This window comes from Grus americana, chromosome 14 (genome assembly GCF_028858705.1).
Source record: "Grus americana isolate bGruAme1 chromosome 14, bGruAme1.mat, whole genome shotgun sequence".
In the NCBI taxonomy this organism is placed as follows: Eukaryota; Metazoa; Chordata; class Aves; order Gruiformes; family Gruidae; genus Grus; species Grus americana.
The window spans coordinates 13190336-13205157 of record NC_072865.1 but is presented as its reverse complement, the minus strand read 5'-3'; the positions used below and the strand labels follow the sequence as shown (position 1 = coordinate 13205157).

At 47.7% G+C, this 14822-nt stretch overlaps 1 long non-coding RNA gene across 1 annotated transcript in view; it reads right to left on the bottom strand.

The window, feature by feature from the left end:
* Nucleotides 1-2070: 2070 nt before the first annotated feature.
* LOC129212878 (uncharacterized) overlaps nt 2071-14822 on the bottom strand; it is a 38192-nt gene continuing 25440 nt past the window's right edge. The window contains exon 3 of the long non-coding RNA XR_008579310.1: nt 2071-5107. This is a non-coding gene — a long non-coding RNA (uncharacterized LOC129212878). The remainder of the gene's footprint in view (nt 5108-14822) is intronic.

The following is a 14822-nucleotide window of genomic DNA, read 5'->3' as shown; positions in this document are numbered from 1 at the left end:
GGGTGGAGCAGGTAATTCTGTGTCCACGGAAGAGCTGAGCCAAAGTTAACAGGCGCGATGGTCAGCAAAACTTAGGCTGATTTTGGCTGATGGCTCGGCCGTGGTGAGGATCATGTCAACCAGCCAGTCTCTTTGGTATGTGAATTAAAATTAGGAAAATTTGGAATTAATAAAAGCTAAATTAGCCCTAATAATTTGTAAGGACGAGTCTTGAGTAGTCCAGCATCAGAGAGGCAGGGTCTAGGCTCTCTGCTGCACAGCTGAGAAGACAAAGTGTCCCTTGCGGTGAGTTTCTAGGTTGGATTTGAATTATTAAAAGCTTTCACAGAAGAAAAAACTTTAGACGGGGAACTTTCCTAAGAATTATCAGCCATGTAATGCATCAGTGCGTTTCCTAAAAGTAAGGGAAAGAGAAGTTGCATATATTCTAGAAAAAGAGAGAAGTTGCAGTGCATTGTCTGGCTATTTATGATATTTTCTCTTTACCCACACGGTGTCTGTGGGTGAATTAGTTGGTCCCTGCATGTGTGCTCACCGCTGCAGTCACTGGTTGTCTCTGAGTTTACACTTCCAGCCGTCCATCACCCTCCAGGTCACGCAAAGGGACTTCACCAAGGTGGGAAAGAGCAGGTGCTAATGGGATCTGCCTGCAGGCTTGTCTGAACTGGCTCATCCAAAATAGATCTAAGCAGCCTAACAGCGCTTTAAATCAAATCTAAGCCTGGAAAAGAGGAATCAGTTTGAGTGTTGTTTGTTTGTTTGTTTTAAAAAAAACTTTAATATCAGCAAGAGTGGAAAATATATTTTACAGGGATTCGTTAATGGCTCTACCCCAAAACCTTTCTTTTCTGCTTTCCTCCTGTCTCCTGTGACACTTGGGCTTAACCTGCATTAAAACTGCAAATCAGCAGCCTGGATACCTGGCAGCTCCAAAGCAGCCCAGCTCCTCTGGGCACGGCGCAGCTCCTCTGGGCGCAGCCAGCCCCGTCACTTCTGCCCTGTGCAGGCACAAGCAGTACCTTTGCTGCTTTTTGGGTTTTTTTCCACAAGCATATCCCTGGTTTGGCAGAGGGGCAAACGACTCCCGCGTGCTCCCTTCCCAGCGTGGTGCGGGTCAGTCACTGGAGAGAGGGAAGGGTAGCCAGGCAGGGCAGCCCGCTGCCTACCTACTCACCAAAAGCCAGACAAGCGTCAGAGCTTGATTTCTGCTAGATTTAATTTCTTGATCTTCATGCATATCTTGTAGTGTCAGGGCCAGGGCAGGTGTTGCTGACTATTTTGGCACCAACCAACATCTTTCCTATACGTTGATAAACCAGGTCCCGGTCACACAGGTTTTCCCCTTCCCACCTGAGCGTAAAGTTTGTTCCCAGTTTCCTGGACAAAGCTGCCAGTGGTGTCAGCCAGAAAGTCTGGCCGGGAGGACAAACCATAGAAAAATAATGTGGTGAGGCTTTCTGCTGCTTCTGGGAGGACTCTGGTTTCTTCAGCCTCCAAGAAAACCGATGGCAGGTGGATGACCTAAAAGCCTGGCTGGCAGTCAGGTGGGCAGGAACGGGTGGTTGCCTTTGGTGCCTGCTGACCCAGCACAAACAGATGTTTTGTTAAACATCATTGGCACAGCTAGTCGTCTTTCAGCAGCCCAAAATAACTTTCAAATTTCGTGATTTCTGCTCCAGCATTCAGATGCTCGTGGTGCTGGGCTCATCCTGCTCAGGCAGGGATGAGAGCATCTCACCCATGCTCCGCTCTGCACAGCCCCAGGGAGCCTCAGGACCAGGAGAAAAAGGAGCAAGAAAAAGAAATGACAGACTGAGGAGCTGGTTCCTCAGCAGGAGAACAACGTGCTGTGTTTTGCAGCATAGTCCATGGGACGTGGTACTCTGACGTGCCCCAGAAGGTAAGCACGGGCACCTGAATACAGCTGGGAGAGCGAGCCCAAGTTCATGGCAGGACTGTTTCAGAGCGAGCTGCCTCTGGCAGGAACTTGAGGAATCACAAAAAAAGCCACTGACTCCTCGTGTCCAGCCCCTGTGCGGGGGCAACGTGGCTTTGTGCACGTTTGTAAACCCACCAGGCTGCCCCGTGGCTCCCCCCTGCAGGACGTGCCAGCAGGATCAGACCTGTAGGGCAGCAGGTTTTACTCTCAGATTCACTCGACAAATGTAATTGAGGACACTGACTATTCCTTGAGTGTTTCAGCATTTTCAGTTCTATCTTCATCAATGTTTGTTACCGCAGCTGGGCAATGAGCCGAGCTGAGACACCACCTTCAGCACAGGTTTGCAGGGCACACGGACACGCCTGCGTGCCAGGCCTGCGAAGTGCGGCAAGGGTGGCGGTGTCTAGGACAAGATAAAAGCACTCTTACTAGCTTAGTGATTAAATATGATGATTTTTTTTCCCCTTAAGAACATAGATGCCACAAGGTCTGACACCAATGTATACATAGCTATTTATGCTGCAAAGTTCCCATAGCTTCACGAAGCAAAAATTTTATTGAGCAATTTTTCTCTTACACTGGCTATATAACAAACATATATAACAACTGATGGTAATTACAGACTATCTAACTCTGTCATTGCTGCATGCAGTCAGAACATTTCCTACTCCACAGGCTAGGATGACACCAAACCAGATCAGAGAGGCAGTTCATGCTCGTCGTGACGCTTTCTCTCTCCCCATTCTGGCCTCAGCTCCCTTCCAGACATGGGATATCTTTCAGAAGAGAGAATGAGCAACTTGTTTTGTCCTAAAGTCACCAAGCAAAAGCCTTGCTGCCTCAAAACAGAGTGCAATGAAAGGTAAGTTGATAACACTCCCCAAAAATAACTGTTCCCCATAGGCGCTGAGGTTTTTCTGTTCTCTTTCCACGCTCTCTGCAGGCGGGAGCAGCCTGGGACTGAGCAGAGGGCACCAGAACAAAGTGGTTTGAGACAGACAGCAGCGGAGGGTTCCCCTTGGGATCGTCAAGAGCGTAACATGGGATCCGGCAAAAGAAACAGTGAAAAACACAGTTTATTTGACTTTTTTTTTTTTTTTTCCTGACAAACTAATTAATCACTGAGGGAATCTATCTGTATGGCATTTGATCTGGCTTTCTGGAGTTTGTGGTTCCACCTTCCATCTGTAACAGAAACTCTCTCTGCCTTTTTTGTTTTTTTTTAAATTAAGCTTTCCCTTTCTCACTTCACCCCTCCTTTCACTGACACAATAAAATACCATTTTCTACTTTTTTTTAGCATTACATTTCTCCACAGCTACGGGAGAAAAGCAGTGTTGAAGCAAAGATGTAACCCCAGTGGAATTTTGGATTTCTTCATCATAGGGAAGTTCCCTTTTAGGAGACAAATGGCTTCATTTCGGAGGAAAAGAGTTCAATTCATTGTTCAAATACTTTGCAACCCATAGGCCGATGAGGTGATGAGCTTCAGTTTAATATGTTCTCTCGTGGCTGTGTCCTAGCACAAGGTAGTTGTGTTTCATCTCTTTGATAGGAGAAAAGTGGCAACTGTGCAGGGAAAATACAGCATTGATAAAATGATTCCTGGTGGGTGGGAAACAAGCAGGGACGCCCTGAAACGGGCCTCGCTGACTGCACAGTGCGGTACCTCCGTGAGCTGATGGGCACCAGCCGCGCGGTGGGAACAGAGATGTCTGGAAGGCAAAGCAAGCCCGACGTGCCTTCGTCTCCAGGCGTCGTGTGCACAACGGCAACAGAAAATCAGTTTCCGTTCTAAATGGATAAAACCTCTTTGTATTAATCAAATCAATGCAAATGATGTAATTTAGATGACTGGCAGCTGTAATGGGCTGTTCGAAGATACTCTGCCAGCTTAAGTGGAATTGGGAACGCAATCAGCTGCCTGGGCTGAAGAAACAGCGCACAGCTGAGGTTAAATGGACAGAGATGAGACAAACCCCACTGAGTATCTCTGGATTAACGGGGGGGGGGGGGAGGGGTTAATGGGTCTTTCCAAGAGAGACCTGCTATTGAAGTGTCCCCACTTCTGCTCCCTAATAGCAGGGCCGTACTTGTAGGCATCCAGGGGCTCAGATCAATTCACAGTCCCGGATAAACTTGGCTGCACTGGTGGAGAAGGCAACTCCCTTGTACCCCAGCTAAATCCATCACTAAGATTAAACGTACGTGGTCTGAAGGGTCCTGTCCGCAAGCTTATTCACAGCGTGTCTGCTAACATGCTGACACCGCATTTCCATCCGTAGTTACTGATGCCGGGCTGGAGCTGCAGTCAGGTAATGCAGCGACAGGAGAGTCGCCAGTGAGATTCCCCGGAGAAGGAGTTTCTCCTCGCAGCTATCCCTGCTCCGACATGCACGCCTGTTTGATCCACCTCTGGGCAAAGGCACATCGGCTGATGTAAGCTGCCAGTGACGACGATCAAGGTCATCCTCTGACTTTGCCTTGAAATAGGCTATGTACTCCTTAGGCTATTTATAACCCACACAGAGGTATTCGTCTGCTTAATCAGTCTCCTGACGCTGTGAGTCACTCCACAGATGGGTCGAGCTCCTACCACGCACCAGAGGATGAGCAGCTACTCTCATGTCTCTCCACCTTCCTGCCCTTGCACCTGGAGGCACGGGACTAAAGGTCTTCTGCAAGCCCTGCATCGCCCAGGAGGGTGCAGCCACCACCGGGGTTTCACAGCAGGAGGGATGGAAGTGGAGGGCACTGGTTAAGGAACTGGCTGACGTGGGAGAGAGGGACTGAAGGCAACACCAGCCCAAAAGCAAGCTGAATACAGCTGGACGCTTGCATGGCAGTGAGCAATTCTTTTTGTCCTTCCAGAGAGGGCTCCCGTTGTGTTCTGCGTTAAGTAACTTCTGGGGCTGAAAAGCTGTCCTCGCCAGGTACCATGAGGTGCAGAGATGCGTCTGTTCCCTGTGCCGCTCAGGGCTGTGGCTGTGACCCTGAAGTCTTGTTTGACTCAAATCTTGTTGGTTCAAGGACAGTCCATGGGGCGTTTCTCCAATTCTAACATCCCGATGCTGAGTTCAGCTGAAGTGTCAGTCTGTATTTAACAGACTTCATCTACGGTGAAAGGGCCCCCAGCTCACCCCAGAGCACAGTTTCCCTGGGGTTCTGTAATGGAATAAGAAAAACACTTTAAAGACAAGAAATTATATTGAGCTGTCTTACTCCAAATTAGATTAGCATTTTAATGGTGTTTAATTAGTTAGTTGCAGATTTTTTGTACAGCAGTTTATAATGTTGGGAAAGTGTATTTTACAACATTGCATATACAAATAATGAATTGTGCAACACAGATGTTGCCTCTAATTGTAATATTTTAAGTGAAGAGGAAAACACTCTGCTTAGCTTTTAATTGGGTTTATTCCAAGCAGACACAAAAATAAAAATTTACTTGTCTTTTAAGTAAATACCATCTGCAATATATTTCTATACCACAGTCTAGCGCAAATCCTATCTGCAGCCTGCTACGCTCCTGCGTTACCTTCTTTATGGTGGAAAGCTTGTTGGCGCAGTGAAGGCGAGTCCGTGGCAATGGTTCTGTGGCAGCGTAGCTCTGACGTGAAGCTGCCCCCAGCCTGTTTCACCCGACGTCTCAGAGACGTTTTGGGCTAGCGGTGCCCTCGGCCTGGCAGCAGGAGCGCACGGCAGGTGTCTGCCTGTAACCCCTGCCTGTACGTCACCCGGCATGGGGGAACAAGCGGCGAGACCGGCACACCGCGGGCCAGAGAGGGAACCATGTAATGACGTGCTGAACCACACACACCCGAGTTTTATCGTTATTTGAGTGGTGTGAAAGCAGTAAGTGCTGCAGGAAGCAAGCTAAAAGCACCCGTTGCTTCTTTACGGCTAGCGTCTCTCAACGTGCTGCACAACCAGGGAATTTCTTCCTTTTGTAAAAAAAAAAAGGTAAGTCCCACTGAAATAAACCTGAATACTGGCTAATTTATTTTCCCATTCCCATTTTGTGTTTCCAGCACACAAAAGATACCAACTTAAATGCCTAACACCTGAGGAATCAGGCCACATTTGTCACTGTTTACTGATGTACAATTTGCATATACACATTCACTTCCAGCAGCACAGTTACAACGTGTGTAAAGCAAGAGGCTTAGTTCCATGTCAGATCATTACGAGAGTTCTTTATGCCCTGGGACCAGCGGCTGGCAGACGGCATCGCTGTCAGGAGAAGGCTGAGCCAGCTCCCAGGCACTCCTGGCATCAGGTCTGCTCATTACCAGAAGCCCTTAAGCTCGGCCCAAGGGCGGAAAAGCAGGAGGTGCTGCGTGCACGGCCACTGAGCTGGCCCCTCGGTCGAAGAGGACGGGACCTTCCTCCTTTTGCTGTGACAGTTTAAGCCTCTCAGAAACATCGAGCCTAAAAGATGTAGCTGCAGTACAACCTGCGGCAGCTTTGCAGGCTGAATTTCCGCAGTGATGCAATTCCCCCTCACCTCACCAGCTCATCGGACTCGCTGACACCCTCCTCTGCGGGTTAATGCTAGTCTCGCTCATCAAAAGTAGACCTGCTGCAAAGGAGCCTCTTCATGGGTGGGTCTTTTCTATATGTACACACACGCCCTCCCTTGCAACGCAACAGGAGACAAAAAAATAACGTTACCTACCACTGCTTTTCTTAACAGGGAATTTTACATCTAAAGCCTCATATCTATTATTCCTTCCAGACTGATTTTAAAACATCCTCGAAGCCAAAGAGGCTAAAGCCATCCTGAAGGCACCTTCAGCTGGTGACAGACTGATGGGCTCCGGGCTCCTGCACATGAATGTCAGACACTGGGGAAAGGAGGTGGGTGGCTGTCGTCATCCCCTCTTGTTGCACTTGTAGTACTGGTCCATCTCTAAATCAAGGAGAATTGAAATCTGGAAATAAATTTTAAATATGTTTATTTCATCCCTTGCTTTCCCTTCTACTTAGTTCTTGTTCTTGGGAAACGAGAGGGGAGAACGGGAGGAAATTATTAACTAAAGGGCTGCTTGTGCTCTCACATTGAGTAAATCATTTTAATCTGTTTTAATCAGCTGCCTCTGAAATCTTGGGGGTGGTTACAATGCCTGGGAGCATTCAGCTTGCACTCACCGTGGCTGAGGTGCACGCGGACATTTCTGCTTCCCTGGTGCCCCCAGCTCCAAGATGCAGATGGCCGCGTGTCAAGCCCGAGCACCCCGAGCACCCCAGCAGTGTGGGGTGCCCTCTCTGCCGGCGAGCTCCAGCCTGGGGACCCAGGGACCCAGCCATCGGTGCTGCTCACCCACCAGCAGCTTCTCCTGGAGGCCAGCCCTCCCGAATTGCCACGCAGCAACCTGCACACAAAATAATTAGCTTACAGACACTTTCTTCTTCTTTTTAAGAAATCTCATAGAATTCCAGGTAGCCCTACTTTTCTCGTCTTATTAATTTTGCTCCAGTTAAATGAAAGCTGATAAAATAGAAACTGCTGTAAGACCCAGAGAAAATTAGGTTATGTAACCTCTTATTTATTTATTTATTTAGCATGATATCAAAGTTGTTTCTTATCATTCTTCAGGTACATTGTGCTCAGGAATAAATTAAACTGTCTATTCAACAAAGAGGAGCTGCTTTTTCTACTGCTAATTTTCTCTCTCAATTCTCACTCTATTATTAGGGAAAAAAAATAACAAGCTTAGCTGAAGCCAGAGGAGACCTTCCAGCTCTGCACATCCACACCGTGCGATTACCTCGCGTAATCCAAGTGGTCCATCTATCGGTCTCTGGCCGATACAACAGCGTCAAAGTCAAAAGTACAATGATGTTTTTCTTTACATAATTACTTGCTGATGTTGACAAATGGAGTGACAGCTGTGCCCTTTTTAGGGCAAGATTTGTGCAGAAATCAAAGTCACGTAAATAATTTCCCTGGGTGGGTTTGGTTTTTCCCCTCTCCGGTCCCCCCCTGCTCTGCGCCCGCAGCCCCGGCCGTGTGCCGAGCTCCTGGGGAGCAGCCATGCTGGCTGAGGCCGCAGGTGGGCCCTGCTCCCCCGGGGGCCAAATCCTGCTCCCCATGGTTTCGGCCGCATCTTGAATTGCTTCCACTGCAAAGTGGATTTGTTTTGGTTTTTTTTATAAATTGCGATGGGAACAGCCAGCAGAGACCTCTACACCCCTGAAACTGAGAGGGGGCAAGGAAGGAGGAGAAGGGGGAGGGTAGCTGGAGACAGAGCTCCCTCCTTGGAAATACAGTGGGGCCGTAGGGTTTGGCGGGTTACAGCCCCTTGCAGCTTTGCCCCTTGCAGCACCCAGCCCGGCCGGCACGGCAGCGTGAGCAGCATCCAGCCACCGCTGGTGGTGTTTGCAGGCAAAGCGCAGCACTCCCGCGGGGCTGGGTCTCTGCTGGAAGCATCCAGCAAGGTGAAGCAGGTACCAGCGGGGTTCGGGGTACAGCCAAGAGGTCACCTTGCTGCCCTTCCCTGGGGCCGCAGGCTGCCCTCCCTGCCCCGTTTCCCCCGGTCCTGCTGCACCCCGGAGCCAGCGATGACTGGTGCAGGAGAAAGCTGTTCCCTCACCACACATGAAAAGCACAAAAGTACAAAAAAAAAACCCCCCTAGGAAAATCCTCCTCTGCTCCTTAATGAGTTCACGGTCAGCAGGGCAGGTCTTCCAGAAATCACGTTGTATTTCTGGGGATGGCAGAGGCACAGGTGGACGTGACTTGCTCCGGGTCACCAGCCCAGCGGTTACTGGTGGTTGCAACCACTACAAGTTTAATGTCATGTCGACCTGTCTGGAGCCGTTTTATTGCTCCGTTTTACCCAGAGGGCAGCAGGCTCTCGAGTCACCCCCGCAGGCATGAGGAGGAGCCGGGGGCTCCGAAGAGGCAGCTTGCTGGGTCATACCGTTTCCTCACCACGCAAGGATGCGTGATGCCCACAGTTTTGGCGAACACCAAAGAGTATGGCAAAGCATGTAAATCATGTGTGCACACTGGGGAGGGGCTGTCTCCCTGTGCATGCTGTGAAGGGCAGGACCACATAAGTAGCTCTATCGCATGACATCGCACTGCAAATATGTAAGTGTTAAAACAGTTAATCAGAACCTGACCCAGCAAATAGATGAGCAATTCCTGAAAGGCACCAAGGTTCAGCTCCTGTACTAATACTTGAACGGTCTATGTTAATCTTAATTAGGCAGAAAAGTCTACACTTACTAAAATTGTCAGCTTTCTATTTTATGTGTGTAAGGGCAAGAAAGAAGCCAAATAAATGTGTGGGTGACACTGCTGAGGGAAAGCACAAAGTACAAAGGGACAAAAGTCTTTTTGTGTCTTTTTTTTTTTAAATATACTAAAATATTTTTTTTAAAAAAAGGCTAGTATGCCATCAGGGCTCCTGAGTATGACAAGAACCTGTCTGCCATTGCATGGCGTGCTGCTGTTCCAGAAGCACCAGAGACAGCAGAAGGCGCCATGAAGGTCTCACCAACCTGCCACCTCCAGCGCGTTATTCCAGTGTTAAGCTGGAGGAGAGCTGGTGTCTAATGGTGAGAGCAGGAGAAAGAAGAGAAACTGAAGTGGGGGAGGGACACATGGCAGGTGGCAAAGGCTCTAGAAAATAAAACCAAATTGCTAAGGAAGGAAAGGGGGAATGGGAGAAGCCAGATGTTTCTTGGCCCAAGATAAATGATACCAGAAATTTTACCCAGCGTATAGCAATGAAATGTTACAGAACAGAAGCATTTTTCTGTGTGTATCTGTGGGTGCTTATATGTGCTTCGGTGCATCAATGCAGCTAGAAATGGCACTAACAGGTAGTGATATTTTTTCATCTTATTTTTAGCGTGACTTTCTTGTCTTGCTTCTTCTGCTTCACACCTGCTGGCCTGAAAATGGCAGTTCACCAGTTCAGATTTCACCATCAGCTTTGGTAGTTATCACATCCATACTTGGATAAAGGCTATGAAAGACTTCTGTTTATATCAAAAATAAAATCAATCCTTTTCTTTCTTTGTTTTTTCTTTTTCCAAATGACAACAAAACTGTGAACACAGGTAGGAAAATAATTGATGCATTCTAAGAAACTGTCAGGTGTGAAAAATGTTGAAGGCTCAACAACCCTATTAATGCTATGAGAAGTTGTTAGACAGCAGATTTATGTAGCAGCACCAACACAACATAAGATATATATGACAGAAATTAAGACAACAAAATTCTGTGCAACTACTCTGCGTTTTTTTCTTCTAGAAGCAGCGCTGCAACACGTGACCTGAAACCCAGCAGCTGACGGAGGGACATGGGGCAGGTCCACCTGGACAGAGACCCCCACCAGTAATAAGCACCCCTGGGCATTCCCACGGCGCTTGGGGCAGCATAGCTGGAGGCGGCAAAGAGAGGGCAGAGCTGTCTTTTTGTCCTTCCTCCACATTTCTGTAGCTAGCTCATTTGCCCAGGAAGTAGATGAGAGAGAGGTTTAAGTTGTTTCCCCGCTTAAGGAGCTTCCTCTCTCCTGCCCTAGGCACTCTGTCCTGCCCAGGAGCTAGGCTAGGTGCCCACATCACCAAAGGGACTGTCAATGCCCTTCTCCCGTTACCAGCCATGCACATGGTTGGCCAGGTCCAGGCGCTCCCTTTGCCTCATCCCAAAGAGGGGTGGGTTCCTATGGCCATGCTTCTTTGTGAAGCTGAACATAAATACCCCAACCCAACAGGAAGGTCTGGCCCTGTTTGCTTTCCAGTATTTGTAACCAGGCCTAGAGAGCTGAGGGCACTTTTCAAAGATTGTCTGTGCTGCCTTTGGTGCCCCCGGAGGAGCTGGTTTCAGTGATTACCTCTTTCCATCTCCCCATCCCTCAACACCGTGTCCTTTATTTTAAACGGCACGGTATCCTGCCCTGATCAGGTTGAGGAAAGAGACCTCCTTTTTCCATCCAGCTCTGGATAAGCCCACGGAAGAGTATCTGCTGTGTTTGTCTATAGATAAAGCACCATGACAGAAAAACAAACTTTTCTATAATAGCCTAAGATTTTTTTCTTTTAATCAAAAACAAAACAAAACCTCTGAAATGCATCAATTTCCCATTAGAACTGGAAATGTTCTGACATCCTACAATATTGCCTTTGCATTTCACTGTTCTGCTGGCATTTCAGAAGTTTAAAATGAAAAATTAGCTTTCAAAAAGTAGGATCTTCTTGATTAGAAAAACTTGTTGAAACTGTAATGGAAAGATCAGAACAACTTCATTAGTCTTCATTAAATAAAATAAATGTTATTTCTATTCCCTTTACATACAATCATATATTACAACTATTAATATTGCCGAGATGTTTCTTTTGTCCCAGAATTTAATGTATAAAGCTGCAAACCTCCTTGCATGAAAAACAACTTACGATCACTAGAATGACGTGCAGTTCATCTTTTTTACGTTCATTAATTTTCTGTAAATAGAGCACAGTCGTTTTGCATTGTTTGCACTAATGGAGAGCTCAGAGCAGTTTACCCTGTTACTGCTTATCATTTATTTGGGTGATAATTTTAAAAAGCTTTTAAATTAAAATGATAAAGATGGTTAGGGGGAAAGATACAGCCTTTCAGAATGTTTTGTGTATGATAGATTATCCCAGCAAAAAAGATGGTTCTCATTTAAGAGACGTGCCAGGGCTGGCTGCACACCTCAAGCAATTTCTCAAGCCTCCCACCTCGTGTGAGGCATCTTGCCCAAAGCCATTTTGGAGCATAATTACACCAGCCTCCTGCTTGTCCCTGCTGCCGGGGGCTCAGCCTCATCCAGCCGGTCCCTGGGGCACCTGCCAGCACACCAGGGTGGCTTTACCCTGCTGCCGGGGCTGCGACGAGCGACCCACCGCGGTCTGCTCTGCTCTGCAGCTTGGGGTGTCAGGCAGCCGCCACCAGCAAGGGGCTGGTGACGCCTCCTGCTGAACCCACCACAGGCTTTGGCCGTGCCGGGTCCCTGGCCACCGCTCAGAGCAGGAATCAGGGCAGAAGGAGTCAGCACGAGGTATAGCTCCTGGCATACTTGGACTCATGTTTGCACCCTCTGTGCACGTTGTCCAATATGCATGGTCGCATTGTGAAAAATACCTGTGTTTGTGACGGGGACTTTGTAACCAAAGAGCCTGAGGAAAGGAGGGACCCCTGGTGCCTCAGCTGCCACCCTTCTGCAGTGTTCAACCACACAGACAACTTCCAATGCTAGATTTAATAGTACGTTCCCTAGATTCAATAATTTTGAAATAACAAGTAATACTTTTGTAATTCACACTTTGCAGAAGCGTGCCCAGCAGGTCAAGGGAGGTGATTCTTCCCCTCTGCTCTGCTCTCGTGAGACCCCACCTGGAGTACTGCATCCAGCTCTGGGGTCCCCAACACAAGAAGGACATGGACCTATTGGAGCGAGTCCAGAGGAGGCCATGAAGATGATCAGAGGGCTGGAGCACCTCTCCTGTGAGGACAGGCTGAGAGAGTTGGGGTTGTTCAGCCTAGAGAAGAGAAGGCTCCAGGGAAATCTTATAGAAGCCTTCCAGTACCTGAAGGGGCCTACAAGAAAGCTGGGGAGGGACTGTTTACAAAGGCTTGTAGCAGTAAGACAAGGGTTAATGGGTTTAAGCTGAAGAAGGGTCAATTTAGATTAGATGTTAGAAAGAAATTCTTTACTGTTAGAGTGGTGAGGCCCTGGAACAGGTTGCCCAGAGAAGCTGTGGCTGCCACTGGATCCCTGGAAGTGTTCAAGGCCAGGTTGGATGGGGCTTTGGGCAACCTGGGCTAGTGGAGGGTGTCCCTGCCCATGGCAGGGGGGGGGGTTGGAACAAGGTGATCTTTAATATCCTTTCCAACCCAAACCATTCCAGGATTCAGTGATTCATTCAATTCATGCTCTGGTCCCATTCCAGTTGCTCCTCAAAGCCCTCCACCCCCTCAACCAACGTGGCAATGCAGACCAGGCTGGGCCTCCCGCACTGCCTTGAGCAAGAGATGGGACATTGCTGGTGGGGGCTGTAGTGATGGCTGTCACCCAGAAATGTTCGTTTTTGCTCCAAGTTGTTAAAAGGAGACAAATAACTTCACAGCGAGCAGCGCTGTTGAGTAAATTCAGCCTGGACAAAGTGAGTGCCTCCGGTAGCTCAATAAGGATGGTCCATTGTAAGACACAAGGTGTGGTCAGTGTTCCTGCACCTAGCAGCACTCTCTCTAGCTGGCGTGGGGCTAAGACGTAGCTGAGGGAGCTCACCTATTATACCCAAAATACACTTATTCCCACTGTCAACCTTATGATCTTTGCTTACCAAGTCCTCCTGGGTCTGTGCACTGTTTGCATCAGGTGTCCCGATGCCCATGGGAACTTTTTGGCCATGCAGTGTTGTTGGCATAACAGCAGCTGTGACACTGGCTGCATCCAGCTCCTCTGGGGAAGTGTTCGTCAGCTGAGGTTTATCAGAATTTGCAAAAAAATAAAAAAGATACTTCTATATTTCTGGCATTAATGGTTAATTTGTGTTGCTAGCTAGATCTGCCCATTTTATCAGCCCAGGCACTTTTTGAAGAGGGAAGCTTGCTTAAAATAGTGGAAGTAGAGATGACATGAGTCAGTTCAGCACACAGCAAGGCAGGTGAGCGTGTTTTGCCATGGGCAGGAGCAAAGCCATTGATCTAACAGGTTGATCTAACCTAGATTAGAAATACTTTTTTTTTTTGTTTGAAGCTGTCTGTGACAGACGGCACTGGTTTGACATGTTAGCTCTCCACCTAGCATGTCCCTCTGTTCCTACAAGGGCTTCAGTTGCCTGCCAGAGAGATTTGGGGTGGGTAGGAAAACCTGGCCAGCTCTGGGGAATGATTTAATTTCCTCTTGCTAGTCTGGTTACAGGCTCTGAGACAAGGAGGATGAGGAAAGGCAGGACCATCTCAAATAGATGCCCACAGAGGCAGCCTATCTGTTTCTGCTGACTATGGAGGGAGCCTAAAAGCCTGGCTGTCTAACTTAGACACAGAACTTGTGGGCCTAAAAAAACAAATGAAATAAAAAGCCTCCAATACTCTCTTTCTTCCCATTGACCTCCTCATGTATATGCATCAGAAAACAAGCTGCATGTGTTAGCACATCTTTGCTACTAAAATCAAATCAGGTGCCTCCCGTCAAGACACAGAAGTGAGCACCTTAACCCTGCCACGTCATCTTCCATCTTGCTGCCTCCTCACCTGAGGCTGATGGCACAGGACTGCGGTGTGTTGATGGCCACTGTGCAGAAGAAAGCAGGTCTAAAACATTATTACATTTGACTTGCCACTTATGCCTCACTCAATATACTTTACATATTCATTTTTTCAAGCCTTTCCTGCCCATTAACTAGGACACCTTGCTCTTATAAGGCCAGCCAGATCACTCATCTAAATTTACTTCAGCTATCCATCAGCATTCATTATCTTATTACCATGCCTATATTATTGTTCTTGCGGCTTAGCCTGGCAATTACTTACTAACCAAAAAAAAACCAATTCCAGCAGACAACCCAAACAAGTCTCATTTAACAAAATATCTTTTGTTTTCCTTTTTTCCCAACTAATACATGCAAGACCACTGTAATTTCCTCTGGGTAATAGGCTTGCTTTGACTAAGCTTCTCAGGCCTGTATTTCCCTGCTTGCATTTTTTGCGAAACTTAGTAACAAACATTTAAAAAAAATTAATCCAGTCAGTAGCATGTTCCCTTTTCATCTCCAGATGCTGGGAAAAGAGGTAGGCTCTCGCTAATCTGAAACAACTAACACCAAACGCCATACAGTCAGCTGAGGAAAATCCTTTATGCTTATGTTAGCTTACAAAATCACGGCCGTTCCAGCA